General features: G+C 38.0%; 1 protein-coding gene across 1 annotated transcript in view; it reads right to left on the bottom strand.

The window, feature by feature from the left end:
- The window catches only part of PEAK1 (pseudopodium enriched atypical kinase 1), a 170,937-nt gene that overhangs the window by 117,123 nt on the left and 35,267 nt on the right, over positions 1–18,547 (bottom strand). The gene's annotated exons all lie outside the window — the stretch shown is intronic.

The following is an 18,547-nucleotide window of genomic DNA, read 5'->3' as shown; positions in this document are numbered from 1 at the left end:
GCCTCCCAAACCCCCCCAAAAAGTAGAGGTCTTTTCAAGGGTGATAAGGCATACGTAAAACATCCGCAAATATACAGAGAAACAAAGATAAAAACAAATAAGCACATTAAATCCTTACATGTGTTTGGATCTTGCAGTTTCTAAGAATTTATCTACAGGAAGGCAATGCTATGCTCAATTATTAATTTGCATGCACATTAATTTCTACAGGATGTTCAGTACAGTGTTATTTCTGATAGGGAAATGAGAGACAACTTAAATATCCCATAATATTGAAGGTTAGTAACTTAAGATAGCATGGCAATATGACAGAATATTATACAGTTAATGAAATAGAGATGGTTACTTAAAGACATTGAAAAGTATCTATAAAACATAACTAGTTTTAAAAAGACTACTTATATACAGGATAATCCCAGTTTTGCTAAAAACAATGTACATAAATCTAACAAAAAAGATTGAAAGACTAATACAAAATGTCAAGTGAAAATGTATACATTCCAAATTTTCTACTACAAGATTACAGGTGTATTTCACTCAACATCACTTTCATAAAAGAAAAGAATTACATCAAGTTACTTAAAAAAGTCTCTTATGCCCTTTACCCACATGCAATGCACTCTAGATATTCTTGCTCTGATGGCTCTACATAAACCTTCTGCTCTGTCACTGCAGCTCTGAATGATTCCAACAAAGATAATTCTGAATGTTTATCACATGGTCAGTCACCTGGGAGGGATTACATCAAATTGTTATGAGTTTGGGGACCCAAATGAGCGCCCTCTATTGTCGTGTCCTAGGCAAGATTTGTTCTCCAGAGGTGAGAGGCTAGTGCATTAACCAGGTTTTATATTAAATGTCTTCATCATTTGTGAGCAGCCAGATGGTTGGTAATATGTGTAGATATTTTGAAACATAGGCTGGCTGATTTCAATTAGCTTTGAAGTGAAACAAATGATAACACAGATCTAAGCCCAGAGGTACTGAGAGAATATTTTCTTTCAGATGAATACCCTAACCTAGAGTTCCCAATTATATAACATAGCTAATGGGTTATCCTGGAACATGTGCCGTTAGAAAGAATCTGTGTTATGAAGCACCTAACTGGGCAAATATTTCATGCCCTGGATAAGGAAACCAGCTAATGTGAATGAGGAAAGGGAATCAAAATGAAGGAAAAAGAAAAAAAAAACACCCCAGTATAGCCTACATGCTTGTGTTTCAGACTAAGGTTAGTGAGGAAATTTGGCAGCAAATAAAAATACTTCTATGGTAAGCTGAAGTAGTTTTGGGCCAAATCAAAGGCTCTGCCTAAAAAGATTAGTAACTGAACAACTGTTGGCTTTTCCAGGCTTAGTGTGCAGTGCCAATTTTATGTCATTTTCCTCAAGATGCCAGCTGTGTTGTTCCTGATGATTCTCCTCGCTATTATACTGAGGAAAAGGACACAGAAGAGTCCTTGAGAATGCCACCATGTGGGCATATCTTGGCCTCAAAAATTCAGACAAGTCAGGAGAGAATGGAATTAATTCTCTTATTCAAAATAGGTTGAGAATCTAAAATTTTATTTCTTCTCTGAATCATAGGGATCTAATGGTCATTCAGAAAAGTGGTTTGACTCCAAGTCTCCCAAAGAAATCAAATGAGTTATTTTTTTAAAAACATAAAGCAAAACAGAAACAAAAAATTTTTAAAACATAATTTTAACCTTTAATTTTCCTTAACAGAAAATAGTTCAGGTTTTTTTTTTTCCCCCTCCATGTTAGCTACATTGCTCATGAAATCCCAGATGTAAAGAAAATTATTGTTTAGTCACTCAGTCGTGTCCAGCTCTTTGTGACCCCATGAACTGCAGCCTGCTCAGCTCTGCTGGCCATGGAATTCTCCAGGCAAGAATACTAGAGTAGGTTACCATTTCCTTTTCCAGGGGAAAATTAAATGGCTTTCAATGCTTTTCTCATCCCATTCAGTGACTGGGATGCTTATTATTAACTGCTAACCATACAGTAGGTACTATACCAGATACTTCATTTACATTATTGCTTATCACTAACCATGACAATGACCTTATGTAGGTAAGTATTTTAATTTTATAGACTAATGAATTAAGTAATCTGACCAAGGTCACACAGTCCAGATCTCACTCCAAGATCCATGCCCTCTTCATATAACCATAATTAAATGGAAAGATCTTTCTTAGTTGACTCCTCTCAGTGATTCAATTTTTTACAAGAAGAAATAACAAAAGACCACTATGGCCTGAGACAAAGCATGGACTTTCCATTAATAAAGGCACATATCTTTCAGATGCAGTTGTTTTTCTCATAGGATCATTAAGCATTCTGAAATGGTTTGAAGAGGTCAAATAAACAGCAAACAGCTTATCTTTTTTTTTTTTTTTAATGCTTTAATTTTTTTTCTTTTGGCAGTGCTGCATAGCATGTCTGGATCTTAGTTGCCTGACCAGGGCTTGAATCCATGCCCCCTGTAGGGGCAGCACGGAGTCTTAACCACTGGACCACCAAAGAAGTTCCCCAAACAGCTAGATCTTATAGGCCAAAAGGGGGCAAACACAGGAAGACGATAGGAGCTACAAGGTAATATAAATAATTGTTTAGACTCCTCCTTCCCTGGTGGCTCAGCAGTAAAGAATCCATCTGCCAATGCAGGAGACATGGGTTTGATCCCTGGGTTGGGAAGATCCCCTAGAGAAGGAAATGGCAACCCACTCCAGTATTCTTGCCTAGGAAATCCCATGGACAGAGGAGCCTGGCAGGCTATAGTCCATGGGGTTGCAAAGAGTTGGACATGACTGAAGCAACTTGGCATGCATGCATGCACATTGGCTTGTTAGAAATGCAGACTCTCAGGCCCCAATCCGACCTCCTAAATCAGTGATTTAAAAGGTTAGAATGTTCATGAAAGCTTGAGAAGCAATTATCTTAATTATAATTAATCCAATAATGACTAAATTATGTTCAAAGCTAAAGAGGTAGAAATTAGCCTAGGGCCAACAATACTTTCTGGAAAAATAAGTATTTTTATGCATTTCCATAATGTGATTTTGTAAATTGTGAACAGTAGCTTTTGCTTCACTTGCTAAGAGCACTTCTGCAGCAAATTCTAAAGTCACTATTCCACTCTTTGTTTCCTACCTGGTAAGAGCTTAGTTTCCTCTCTCACTTTTCACCCACTCATCTTAGCAAACATCCAAGTCTAAACAATAGCACATGCCTAGTCAAGATTTTACCTTAAAGTGATAAGGGCCAAAGAGCCAGGATACGACCTGCAGGAATGAAGTGCATTTATAAGCAATAGCTGTCCTTACCTGAATTCAAGGTTTTCCTTGATTTAACTATAGTGGCAAGTGACCTGCATATTACCCTACAAAATGCAATTTTCTCTTTCAATAGTGGTCTCTAATACCATTGCTAACTGAAAGGATTTATGAGTTCATTTGTCAAGACAAAAGATCTCATAAAAATAGACTTTTTTTTACACATCTAGCCACAACCCAAACGAATAAGATTAGTGGGAAGAGTAAAATGCATCTGATTACAGAGAGAACACAATTAAACCCATTAAGGAACTGACTGGTCATAAAATAAAATTATCAGTGTCCTGTTACAGAAACAGAAACATAAAATTACTGATGGATCCTTCTCCTTACTGAAAACAGGAGATCTGTCACATAGTTAAAACCAACCTGCTTGAAGTAACTGACCAGACCACAATGTGTTAAAGGGGAAAACAATAGCCTCACTTGAGAGATTTTTAAAAACTTTCAACTTACAATTGTTATGTTTATAAAGTACTCACATGGGACAAGAAAGACTGCCTCTGAGTCAAAAATCCATGGCTCTGAGTATAACTTAAGGAAATTCTCTTAAATCGACATTCTTACTTTTAATCAGGGTTATTCTTTATTAAGCATCAAAATTAAAAAATCTGAGTCAAAATCCTCAAAAAGCTTAAAAATTAGATGGAATATTGTTTTGTTTTCTACTTTAACTTCAAGAATCTCTCTAATTGAAGAAAAATAAATCCAGTCAAAGATACCTGGTGGCTCAGATGGTAAAGCGCCTGCCTACAATGTGCGAGACCTGGGTTCAATCTCTGGGTTGGGAAGATCCTCTGGAGAAGGAAATGGCAACCCACTCCAGTACTCTTGCCCGGAAAATCCCATGGATGGAAGAGTCTGGCAGGCGACAGTCCGTGGGGTCACAAAGAGTCAGACATGACTGAGCGACTTCATCTTAACCTTACCTTACCTTAGGGATACCAAGATATTATGTTATTTCTGACTCTAGATTCTTCTACTTTATAATCTCATAAATCTAACATTCTTATATCCTGTAACAAAAAAGTCTGCATCACCCAGATAATACCATAAAAACAAGAAAAGATTAGTAATACATTCAATGTTCAAATTATAATAAAATTTTCGTGATTGACCAGTTTCACTAATACAGCATTCTTTTGTCTAATGATATCTTCCATCTTTGCTGCTTTTCTCATTTAACAGGATTGTTGGCTTTGCTTAAAAGAGGACTGATTTGTCTCTGACTTATCAGATGGTTAAAGTCTGTCTAATTTGAGTAAGCTCTTAAAAAAACACTGCTTTAGAAAGGTCAATTAGTTCTAAACAAATGTGTTCAGTTCAGTAAGCATCTCCTATAGAGACAGGTCCTAAATGGATAAGCCAATATTTCCTGTTGTGCTCTAGTGTATAAAGGGGCAAAGGAAGCTGTAAGTGAATGCACACATTACCAGCTGGAGTCCCCAGAGTTTATAATTTCCGCCAACACTTACAGGAGATTTCCACTGAGCTGCTACACCAGCATTTTCTAGGCTTTTGCTGAATTATGCCATTTGTAGGGAGAGGGGTATTTAAAAACACATCAAATCCATCATGAAATCTGGTTGTTTTTTCCTCCACAGTGATTTCTGGTCTTTCCCACCTATTTCCACTTCTGCAGTTGCACCTTTCATGTTTACAATGTTCTGGCATTCTCCCAGCTGCTGTCTTTGCCTCCAGGCCTTCTCACCCCATCTATATACACTCATTAAAATAATGTTCTTCAATTAATTTCATCATGTAACCTGTCTGTTCAAAAAATTACCATGAATTTCTGTTTCTCAGTGTTGTCAAAGCCACATTTCTTAACTTGGGTCTCAAAACTCTCCATACTTCAGATCGATTACTATCTCCTCTTTACTGATGAAGCACTTTTGAGTCCTTGACCAGGGTCACACAGTTAGTAGAGGAGCTGGGATTTCAGCCCAGGCAATCTGGTTTCAAAGTTTATGTTCTCAAGCATTATATTATACTACATGACCCCTGTTAAGAGCTTGGTGTGTGGAGTTACCTTGCAATTGCATTTATGGATCTCTGGATATTTTCCCCAACTACATTGTTCTCAGAGACAGTCCATTTCTTTGGTATGTTCACATAAAGCCTACACATAGTAGACAACTTAATGTTTCACTGACTGGTGTTATGCTGTGATGATTGTTTAGATCTTTCAATGTATCAGGTGGTGAAAACGGTTTTTGTCTATTCATATCCTCATCTGCTGTAGCTTGTGCATCTCCTTGTCTAACAATGCTATGCTAAGTCGCTTCAGTTGTGTCTAACTCTGTGTGACCCCATGGACAGCGGCCTACCAGGCTCCTCCGTCCACAGGATTCTCCAGGCAAGAATACTGGAGTGGGGTGCCATTTCCTTCTCCAACTTACTATAGGGTTGGTCCCAAAGTTCATTTGAGTTTTTTGTAACACTTCATGGAAAACCCCAACAATAGGGTGGTATTAGATATTCCTAAATGGTATTGTGGTTCAGAAATATACAATGGTGGAATCTCAGCAGAGATTCATACACACACACACATACACACACACACACACAAAATCAAATAGTGAACAGAAGACTACTCTTAATGGCAATCCTAGAAATAAAACAAGTAGGAAGGCTACACCAAGCATGATGTAGCTCCAGCACTTGCAATTCTTAAATTCAAAATAACTTTTAATACACTCAGTTTTCTATATATGATGAAGCCAACAAAGTAAATAAAGGGGGAGCCCCTTGCTAGAAGGCACTGTGATGTACATTTCACGAGAGAAGGCAGCTAGTCATAGTCTTGTTCAATCCTAGGCAAAGTCTGTGTAAATTAAATATTCAAACTTAGCCCTGTGCTCTGAGTATTTGATCAATCCTGAACTATGAAACAAAAAGAGAAATCAATACTTTCCCTTAATTCTGTCAAGTTTGTGGCAACTGAAAATAAAATATATGGGCGATATTATACATGCAGAAAGACCATTATCTAGAACAGGACGTTCTCTTTCCTCTTCTCTTTTCTTCTGGAGTTTTTCCACCATTACATTACCAGTTAAATTTACCTGAGATGTTTCAAAAGAAATCTGAAACATTATCATTTACAGATCCTCAGAGATTAACCATATAAACATATGATGACAGAGTTGCCAATATAAAGAATTAGGCATCCCCATGCTATTTCATTAACAAAAACCTATTGATCTAAAGATTTTGGAACTAACAAGGTTATGTCCCAAATTCAAGATAAACCAATATTCCTATTTTTAAAATAAGACAGTGAATAACTTTTAAACTAGATCCAAAATAATAAGCTACTCCAGAGGATGGTAAGGAAGCTAAAAGCCAAGATGCTACCTATTTTCTCTATTATTTTTCTAAGTAGTCCAAATGCAAGCTTGGAGGAAAGTGCAAAACCCAAAGTAAATCTGTCTAATTAAAAGATAGCTGGAGGAAGTTCTGCATAAATATTTTTTGGATGCAGAAAAAGAACTATTGTGAGAAAAATCTCACTCTTCATAAGTCAAGAGGAAAACTGAGGATAACTCAGAATAGTTAGAATAACAATACCGGCTATCACTTACTGTCAAGAAATTTTATTATCTCCTTTAAGTCCCACATCTACCTTATTGAAGTACTACCATTCCAGTCCCATAGATAAGGAAATTGACACTCTGAGAGATTAAGTAATTTGGTCATAGACCTACGTCCTGCTTCATATACCTAGACTGTGGCATACCTGGACTATGGAGTCAGATCTAAGTCTAAACTCTATGCTTCTTTCTATTTGACTATACTTCAGAAGTTCGCAACCTTCAGTGCCTGCCACAAGAGTCTGGGATCTTTTTCAAAATACAAATGCATGGGTTACATCCTCATAGTTCCTAAACCAGCAGGTCTGAGATGGCACCAAAATATTTTTACTTTTTTTAAAAAAGGTAGCACAGGTGTTTCTGATGCACATCAAAGACTAGACTGGAAAAAAAACCCAAGGCAATCTAAAAGTAAATTCTTTGTCATTCTGTAATACCTGTTTTTCAGCAAATTAACCTTTCTAATCATACATTTTGTAGGCATCCATTAAATCATCCTGTTTTCTAGCAGTATGCTATCCGTAAGCAAATAAGGAGGTTGGAGTAGTATAACTGATACAGAGGCCCATTTACTATAGGAGGAACATCAAATAGGCATTGACCATTTTCTACCAAAATCCAAAAAATAAATAACATAGAGAGAGTAGAGGTAGAAGTTAGAGAAATATTGTTCTAATACCTTAATACAGCACACATTTTGGATTAGACAGAAAATGATAAAACCTTATAAAATAAACAGAAAATAACAGTTTTATTCTGGGCTTAATCTTCAGATTTAGGTCATACCTGAATGGCCTATGGCTTTCCCTACTTTCTTCAAATGAAGCCTGAATTTTTCAATAAGGAGCTCATGATCTGAGCCACAGTCAGCTCCAGGTTTTGTTTTTCCTGACTGTATAGAGTGTTTCCATCTTTGGCTACAAAGAAGGCCAAAACCAGCCCCAAAACAAAGAAATGTAAGAAGGCAAAGTGGTTGGCTGAGGAGGCCTTACAAATACTGAGAAAAGAAGAGAAGCGAAAAGCAAAAGAGAAAGGAGAAATATACCCAGTTGAATGCAGATTCCAGAGAACAAAAAGAGCTAAGAAAGGCTTCTTAAGTGAACAATGCAAAGAAATACAGGAAAACAAGAGAATGGGAAAGACTAGATCTCTTCAAGAAAACTGGAGATACCAAGGGAACATTTCACGCAAAGATGGGCACAATAAAGGACAGAAATGGCAAGGACACAATAGAAGCAGAAGAGATTAAAAAGAAGTGGCAAGAATACACAGAAGAACTATACAAAAAAGGTCTTTAAAACCCTGGTAACTGTGATGGTATGGTCACTCACCTAGACCCAGATATCCTGGGAGTGTGAAGTCAAGTGGGCCTTAGGAAGCATTACTATGAATAAACCTACTGGAAGTGATAGAATTCCAGCCGAGCTATTTCAAGTCCTAAAAGATGATTTGTGAAAGTGCTGCACTCAATATACCAGCAAATTTGGAGAACTCAGCAATGGCCACAGGACTGGAAAAGGTCGGTTTTCATTCCAATCCCGAAGAAAGGAATGCCAAAGAATGTTCAAATTACTGCACAACTGTGCTCATTTCACTTGGTAGAAAGATAATGCTCAAAATCCTTCAAGCTAGGCTTCAGCAGTACATGAACTGAGAAATTCCAGATGTACAAGCTAGATTTAGAAAAGGCAGATGAACCAGAGATCAAATTGCCAATACCCCTGAAAAAGCAAGGGTATTCCAGAAAAACATCTACTTCTGCTTCATTGACTACACTATAGCCTTTGACTGTGTGGATCACAACAAACTGTGGAAAATTCTTAAAAAGATGGGTGTACCAGACCACCTTACCTGTCTCCTGAGAAACTTGTATGCAGGTCAAGAAGCAACAGTTAGAATCGGACACGGAAAAATGGACTGGTTCCAAATTGGGAAAGGAGTATGTCAAAGCTGTATGTTGTTACAGTGCTTTTTTAACTTATACACAGAGTGCGTGTGTGCTAAGTCACTTCAGTCGTGTCTGACTCTTTGACACCCTATGGACTGTAGCCCACCAGGCTCCTCTGTCCATGGGGTTCTCCAGGCAAGAATACTGGAGTGGGTTGCCATGCTCTCCTCCAGGGGATTTCCCAACCCAGAGGTCAAACTTGTGTCTCTTACATTTCCTGTAAAAGCTAAGTCCTTTACCACTAGCGCCAAAGTACATCATGTGAAATGCCAGCCTGGATGAATCACAAGCTAGAATCAAGATTGCTGGGAGAAATATCAACAACCTTAGATATGCAGATGATACTACTCTAATCTCAGAAAGTGAAGAGAAACTAAAGAGCCTCCTGATAAAGGTGAAAGAGGAGAGTGAAAAAGCTGCCTTAAAACTCAACATTCAAAAAACAAAGATCATGGCATCTGGTCCCATCATTTCATGGCAAATAGATGGTAGAAAAGTGAAAACAGTGGCAGATTTTTTTCCCCCCTTGGGCTCCAAAATCACTGTGGACAGTGACTGCAGCCAAGAAATTAAAAGACACTTGCTCCTTGAAAGAAAGGCTACGACAAACCTAGATAGTGTATTAAAAAGCAGAGATATCACTTTGCCAACAAAGGTCCATCCAGTCAAAGCCATGGTTTTTCCAGTAGTCATGTATGGATGTGAGAACTGTACCGTAAAGAAGGCTGAATGCTCAAGCATTGATGCTTTCAAATTATGGTGCTGGAGAAGATTCTTGAGAGTCCCTTGGACAGCAAGGAGATCAAATCAGTCAATCCTAAAGGAAACCAACCCTGAATATTCACTGGAAGGACTGATGCTGAAGCTGAAGCTCCAATACTTTGGCTTCCTGAATGTGAAGAACCAACTCATTGAAAAAGACCCTGATGCTAGGAAACATTGAGGGCAGGAGGAAAGGGGGTGACAGCGGATGAGATGGTTGGATGGCATCACAGACTCCATGGACATGATGCTTGGGCAAACTCTAGGAGATAGTGAAAGACAGGGGAGCCTGGTGTGTTGCAGTCCACGGAGTTGCAAAGAGTTGAACATGACTTAGCAGCTGAACAATAACAACAATCTTCAGAAGCTTACAGTTTGTAGAAATGAAATTTAAGTACTTTTTTTTGGCCCCTCCATATGACATGGGGATCTTAGTCCCTAATCAGGGATCAAACCCACAGCCTCTACATTGGAAACAGAGTCTTAAGTGCTGGACTGTCAGGGAAGTCCATAGATTTAAATAGTTTAGATACAACCATCTCCAAAATGTTTTCTGCTATTGTTCTGTAGAGCATAAGAAAGAAAAAAATCCCACAGGTTAATCTTTTTTCTGGTAAATGCAGATTTCTCTTAAGAAAATAGGCTAATATTTTACATACATCATTGTTTTATCCATTCACTTTTACTGAGTACTTACACAAGACACTTTACTACCTCGAATTTTTTACCAGTTGCATCCTAATCATGCTTTTATCATTTTGAACTTGTACTTCTAACTGGACTCAAAAAATATAGGGTAGTTACCGGGTCTGTTCTGTGTCCATGGGTTCTCACAGGACCTTAGTTCATAATAAGGTCATGTTAGATAACCTGCTTTGGCCTTTAACTTTTCCAGAACTTCTGGTGCAGGACTTCAGTGAATAAAGTTTGACCTGCAAGACCCTCACAGTATGCTTGATCCATACTCCTCATTAGACAGATGAAGACACTAAGATGCAGAGAGAAAGGAGTAGATGAAAATATCACGTATCTGGCCAAAGCTGCTGCTTTTTTGCAGTCTAGCACCAAACTTGAGAAGTGGGTACATCTCAGGCAATGGTGCACTATGAATTTTATGGGCCCAGAACACTTTATCTTCATGGCCCTTCCTCCATAAAAAAGTGAAAAATTATATTTATTGCCCTTTTGGTATGAAGACAAATATATTAATGCATGTGTATTCAATCACTGTCATGCGTGACTCTTTGCAACCCCATGGACTGCAGCATACCAGGCTTCCCTGTCCTTCACTACCTCCCAGAGTTTGCTCAAATTCATGTTCATTGGGTTGGTGTTGCTATCTAACCATCTGATCCTCTGCTGCCCCCTTCTCCTTTTACCTTCAATCTTTGCCAGCAACAGGGTCTTAAAACATTTTGTTCATTTGTTCCTTTGGATTTCAAAAGACTTTAAAACATTTTCATGAGCCCCTACAGGTACTGAGGGTCCTGGGCACAAAAGGATAAGATGGCTGTGGTTTTAGATGACCCATTTGACAGTCAAAACCAGCTTTACTCTTCTCCAGGAGACATGGTTCTGCCAGAGGGCACTATCCATGTGGCTTCTCTATCACTTAGGATGTACTAGACATAGAAAGCTCAGCCTTTTATCAGACTATTCCAGTGATTTTCATTCCAGCAGCTCTCCAGAACCTACTTCCTCATTCAAAACCAGCCAAGTCCCCTACAAAAACATTCTGAGAGAGTCTGCAGTATTCAATAGAGATCAGCTGCCAAGCCTCTGGGAATAGAAACAATCTCCAGAGTCCCAAATGTATTTGAAAGGAATATTAGACAGATCACTTCACTGGGATTTATGGCCTTTCACAGGATGGCTAGTTATCACCCATAGTGACATCCTTACTCTAAGAGGATTTTCTGGACTAGATATGGTTTTGTTTCCAGTATATTCACTATGTAAAAAGGCTATATCATTCATAAAATGGAAGAAGTTGTAACTCTACTGTAATCAGGGAAAGTCAAAGACTATCAAATCTCCCAATATTAATTCAATTTATGGAAACTGTCATTTTAAATGGAATTTATCATTCCCATAGCATCTGCTCTGATTGATTGTACTTTAGGGTCCTCAGGTATAAGGTTCAACTCAAGTGCGATCCTCTCCAGTAACTCAGCATTGATCACTTCTCTCATGATCACAGGTATTTGACTCCTGACCACTTTTGTTACATATGTTATTTTTCTATAGCTATTTCTGATTTTTTAATTCAATGTATAATATAATATTTTCTGACTACTATATGCTAGGTATGACATGGTGTATACAAAGAGCAGTAAAATAAGACACTACTCTCGAAGAGCTAATTTCAAGCAAGGGGCAGAATAATATACAATATATTATTATTTAAAACAGGGCAAACATAAGTGCCACTATAGTGTATTTATTGGATGAAGGAAGTATTTATCATGTAGGTGACAGCATTTGAGATGAGTGTTAATGAGAAAAGACGACACAGAATTGGAAATAAGGTAGAAAAGAAACAGCACAGCAAAAACACAGAAACAACAAAGTGTCAAATATATTTATAAAACAAGAAGTATAATTTGGTTTACAACATATAGTACTACTGAGAAGTGAAAAGCAAAATTATAGGGAAAATATAAACATCTAAAAGGCGTCCTAACATCTGGGACCTCATTTTGTATTTTGTTTGCATTCTTATAGCCCAGCCTAGTTCTGGCCATTAATAACATTTGGCAGTTGACTGAAGCTGTTAGAAAAAGCATTCAACAGTGTACATATTAATAAGGCACCTGTTCAAAGGCATATAATAATTATAGTAAATATATAATGACATAAGGCACTTGGGGAAAAAGTGCCCACAAATTCAGTATAAAATAGTTGTGGTTAACAAAGAATAGATTTGGGGAAAATCATTTTAACCTTTCTTGTAATATAAATTTGATATTTTGAAATATTCCAATACCCATCACAAATTTCATGACATTTCTTCCACCAAAGCTCAGAAATAAAGTATGTGCACTTCAATAAAAAAGAATTCCAGTCGTTTAGACTACTAAGTGTACTTTTCATCATGTCTTCCAAGACAGGTGCCGATTCAGTTTAATAAAGGAAAACTGCAATGGCTTCCTAAGTAAAGGAAGGCAGCTAAAACTAAAGGCCAAGTTTTACTGAGAACAATTTGCAAGTGCATAATTAGGCTAACAAAGGGAATTAAAGATAGCACCTTCAGTTTGAAAAACTGCCCAAATTAAACTAAAATTCAGAATTTTCTTGCAGTAACAAAATTTTAGAGCATAATTTTATTTTCAGATGTGGATAAAATATTGTAATTAAAATATACAAGTAGATTCAAAATTTCAGAAATAAATGGAAATTAACTATTTGAACAATTACTTTACAAGAAAAATTCAAATGCATGCAGATACAATGTAACAGATGTTCAATTTTACAATATATTTTAAAAGCTAAATGTATAATAAAACAATGTTACACTCATTTTCTCTGACCATTAATCTACTCCCTTCTAAGGTATCAATGATTAATGTCTTCCTACACATATGTATAAATTCACTTTCTTACAAGCATCTCTGCCTGTGTTTAAATTGATATACTATGTAATTTGAACAAAAACAGGTATTTTCTCTAACAACCATTATGACTCAAAACTATTGTAAATGCTTCTTCAAGAGTGGCTCACATCCACATGACTCATATCTCACCTGGTATGTTTGCTCAAAACGTAGATCTTTACTCCAACAGTTCTTGGATCTCACCAAGATACAAAATCATTGCCCTTTTGTTTGTAACGAGTATTCTTACTGCTCTCTTCAGTTTAGTTCAGTTCAGTCCAGTCGCTCAGTCGTGTCTGACTCTTTGCAACCCCATGAATCGCAGCACGCCAGGCCTCCCTGTCCATCACCATCTCCCGGAGTTCACTCAGACTCATGTCCATCAAGTCTGTGATGCCATCCAGCCATCTCATCCTGGGTCGTCCCCTTCTCCTCCTGCCCCCAATCCCTTCCAGCATCAGAGTCTTTTCTAATGAGTCAACTCTTCGCATGAGGTGTCTGAAGTACTGGAGCTTCAGCTTTAGCATCATTCCTTCCAAAGAAATCCCACGGCTGATCTCCTTCAGAATGGACTGGTTGGATCTCCTTGCAGTCCAAGGGATGCTCAAGAGTCTTCTCCAACACCACAGTTCAAACGCATCAATTCTTCGGCGCTCAGCCTTCTTCACAGTCCAACTCTCACATCCATACATGACCACAGGAAAAACCATAGCCTTGACTAGATGGACCTTAGTCGGCAAAGTAATGTCTCTGCTTTTGAATATGCTATCTAGGTTGGTCATAACTTTTCTTCCAAGGAGTAAGCGTCTTTTAATTTCATAGCTGCAGTCACCATCTGCAGATTTTGGAGCCCCCCAAAATAAAGTCTGACACTGTTTCTACTGTTTCCCCATCTATTTCCCATGAAGTGATGGGACCAGATGCCATGATCTTACTCAGAATAAATTCCATGAAGAAATATGCTTTCAACTTTGCAACACTCTCAAAGTCCTTTCTTTCCTCTTTCAACCCTTTTAGCCTGAGTAGATGACTACCAGAGAAAAGTCATACAACTTTGTTGACTGCTTTCACTTAAAATGTATTAATGTATTACTACAAGTCTCAAATGGGGACTTAACACTGTCAGAAACAGAGTCCAAATCAGTTCTTTCTATATACCTACTTTGCCACTTTGAGACAACTATTTCACAATTTTCTTGTCTCCTCAAATCTCTAACATCCCTTTCCCAAGTCCCTTACTACTGATGACCTTGCCTCATACTTGAAGGGAGAATGAAAGTGAAAGTGAAGTTGCTCAGTCATGTCTGACTCTTTGCAACCCCATGGATTGTAGCCTACCAGGTTCCTCCGTCCATGGGATTTTCCAGGCAAGAACACTGGAGTGGGGTGCCATTTCCTTCTCCAGGAGATCCTCCCAACCCAAGGACTGAACCTGAGGCATTGTAGGCAGACACTTTACTATCCAAGCCACCAGGGAAGTCACTTGAGGGGGAAAATAGATCCAAATAGATGAATTTTATCTCATCTTCCCATTAATTCTACCAATCTGACTGACTTCACATACGTTACCTTCACTGCCCTAATAATGGAAAAAGGATTTGTGCCCCTCTTTAAAGCCAACCCTTCCACTTGTGGTCAGAATCTCACCCACTTGTGACTTCTCAAGGATTGTTACTGCAATATCTTTTCTCAATATCATCAATTTCTTCAGTCCAGATAATTCCCACTGGCATATGGATGTGCCTCAATCCCACTCGTTTTATTTTTACATTTTTATTTTATTTATTTTGGCTGCACTGGGTCTTTGTTGCTGCACGTCGAATTTTCTCTAGTTGCGGCAAATGGGGGCTACTCTCTAGCTGCAGTGCACACTGGCTCCTCATGGCGGTGGCTTCTCTTGTTGTGGAGCACGAATTCTGGGGTGCTCTGACTTCAGCAGCTGTAGCATGTGGGCTTAGTTGCCCCGCGGTGTGTCAGAGCATCCCACACCAGGAATTGAACCGGTGTCCTCTGTACTGCAAGGGAGATTCTTAACCACTGGACCACTAGGGAAGTCCAATCCCATTCATTTTAAAAAACAACCTTCCCTATATTTATGTCTCCCTGGAGGCTCAGAGGATAAAGCATCTGCCTGCAATGTGGGAGACCTGGGTTCAATCCCTGGGTCAGGAAGATCCCCTGGAGAAGGAAATGGCAACCAACTCCAGTACTCTTGCCTGGAGAATCCCATGGATGAAGGAGCCTGGTAGGCTGCAGTCCATGGGGTCGCAAAGAATCGGACACGACTAAGCGACTTCACTTTCACTTCACTAGGTACTGCAGCACTCCTGTATTACCTTCCACAACAAAACTCCGCAAAAAGAGTACCCTTTTCATACAAATTAAAATTTTTTTATTCTAGTTCTGTGAAAAATGCCATTGGTAACTTGACAGAGATTGCACTGAATCTGAAGACTGCCTTGAGTAGTACAGTCATTTTATCAACATTGATTCTTCTAATTCAAGAACACAGTATATCTTTCCATCTGTTTGTGTTGTCTTCAATTTCTTTCACCAGTGTCTTATAGCTTTCAGAATACAAGTCTTTTGCCTCCTTAGGTAGGTTTATTCCTAGGTATTTTATTCTCTTTAATGTGATGGTAAATGGGATTGTTTCTTTAATTTCTCTATTTTTTATTGTTAGTGTATAGAAATGCAACAGATTTCTGTGTATTGGTTTTGTATCTTGCAACTTTAACAAATTAATTTATGACCTCTATAGTTTTCTGGTGGCATCTTTAGGCTTTTCTATATATAATATCAGGTCATCTGTGAGCAGTGACAGTTTTCTTTTCCAATTTGGATTCCTTTTCTTTTTCTTCTCTGATTGCTGCAGCTAGGACTTACGATACTATGTTGAATGAAAGTGGTGAGAGTGGGCATCTCCTTGCCTTGTTTCTGATCTTAGAAGAACTAGTTTCAGCTTTTCACCATGGAGTACGATGTTAGCTCTAGGTTTGCTATTACGGCCTTACACTGAGGTAGGTTCCCTCTATGCCCACTTTCTGGAGAGTTTCTATCATAAATGGATGTTGAACTTTATCAAAAGCTTTTTCTGCACCTCATGGCTTTTATTCTTCACTTTCTTAACGTGGTGTATCACACTGACTGATTTGTGGATACTGAAAAAGTCTTTGCATCATTTAGATAAATCCCACTTGATCACAGTGTCTGATCCTTTTAGTAATTTTTAAAATTTGTATGGAATCACAAAAGACCCTGATTAGCCAAAGCAATCTTGAGAAAGAAAAATGGATCTGGAGGAATCAGATTCTCTGACTTCAGACTCTGACGATATGACAAAGCTATAGTAATCAAAGACAGTATAGCACTGGCCAAAAACCAGACATATAAATCACTAAAACAGGATAGAAAGACCAGAAATAAAACCACACCACTGTGGTCAATTAATCTACAACAAAGGAGGCAAGAATATACAGTGGAGAAAAGAGTTTCTTTAATAAGTAGTGCTGGGAAAACTAGACAGCCACATGTAAAAGAATGAAATTAGAATATCCTCTAACACCATATACAAAAATAAATTCAGAATGAATTAAAGCCTTAAATGTTAAGGCTAGATACTATAAAACTCCCAGAGGAATACATAGGCTGAACACTCTTTGACACAAATCACAGCAATATCTTTTTGGATATACCTCCTAGAGTAATGGAAATACAAATAAATGAATGGGACCTAATTAAACTTGAAACCTTTGCACAAAGGAAACTATATACAATGGGAGAAATACTTGCAAAGATTGCAACTGACATGGGATTAATTTCCAAAATATACAAAAAGCTCATACAGCTCAATATCGTAAAACAAACAACCCAATCAAAAAATAAGCATAAGATCTAACTAGACCTTTCTCTAAAGAAGACACGCAGATGGCCAAGAGGCACATGAAAAGATGCTCAATAATGCTAATTATTAGAGAAATGTAAATCAAAATTACAATGAAGATCATCTCATACCAGTCAGAGGCCATCATTAAAAAGTCCACAGACAATAAATGCTGGAAAAGGTGTGGAATAAAAGGAACATTTCTACACTGTTGGTAAGAATGTAAATTGGTACAGTCACTATGAAGAACATTATGGAGGTTCCTTAAAAAGCTAAAAGTAGAGTTGTATGATCTAGGATCCCACTTCTAGGTATATATCCAGAGAAAACTCAAATTTAAAGAGATACATGCACCCAATGTTCACTGCAGGACTATTTACAACAGCCAAGACATGGAAGCAACCTAAATGTCCATTGACAGATGAATTGATAAAGAAGATAGATATACTTATATATAATGGAATATTGGAGAAGGAAATGGCAACCTACTCCAGTATTCTTGCCTGGACAATCCTGTGGACAGAGGAGCCTGGTGGGCTACTGTCCATGGGGTCACATAGAGTGGGACACAACTGAAGCAACTTAACATGCATAGCATGCAATGGAATATTACTCAGTTATAAAAATAATGAAGTAATGTCATTTGCAGCACCATGGGTAGACCTCGCAATTACCAAACTAAGTAAATCACTCTTTAAACTGTTATTAGTCAATGCTCTAAAACCTCTGGTGAGATCCTCAGTTTTCATGGAACAAAACCTAACTCCTTGTTAAGATATTCAAAGCTTTTCATGATTCCAACTCATCTTACATTTTCAGTCCCATCTCTCAGTGCATTTCCTTCAGCTATCCTTTAGTCACGTAAGACTGCATGCCCCAGCGATGACTGGACTGACCGACCTCTAAACTCTGGCTCGTGCTACTCCTTCGCCCTAGGAACCACCATGGGATACACCGAACACTGCACTGGTATCAGGAAAGGGGAAGAGTTCCAGCCCTACCGTGTGACCTCTCTTGAGTTCATTTTTGATAGGTAAAATAAGGACAAAGTAACAGCCTCAGGAGTAAATAAGAATGCATTTCAGAGTTGTTTTTTTTTTTTTTATGAATTCTAAATGGTATGCAAAATACTGCCAAATTCTTCTAGATAATAACTCTACAATTTTACAAGCCCACCATTACTAAGAGAATATCCTTTCCTCCACATACCTGCCACCACTGGACATACCAATTTAAAAAACAAAAAAACAAACTTCTGCTAATCCAGTAGATAAAAACAATTTTATTATCTTTAAAAACTTGCATTTCCCTGCTTATTAGATTGAACATCTTTCCCAATGTTTATTAGGTATTTTCTTTTCTTTTAATTCCCTGATCATATTCTTTGCCCATTTTTCAATTTCCTCCTCCCTTTTTTGTATCATGAAT

This window comes from Oryx dammah, unplaced genomic scaffold (assembly GCF_014754425.2).
Source record: "Oryx dammah isolate SB20612 unplaced genomic scaffold, SCBI_Odam_1.1 HiC_scaffold_16, whole genome shotgun sequence".
Taxonomy (NCBI): Eukaryota; Metazoa; Chordata; class Mammalia; order Artiodactyla; family Bovidae; genus Oryx; species Oryx dammah.
This window is presented reverse-complemented; position numbering and strand designations above follow the sequence as displayed.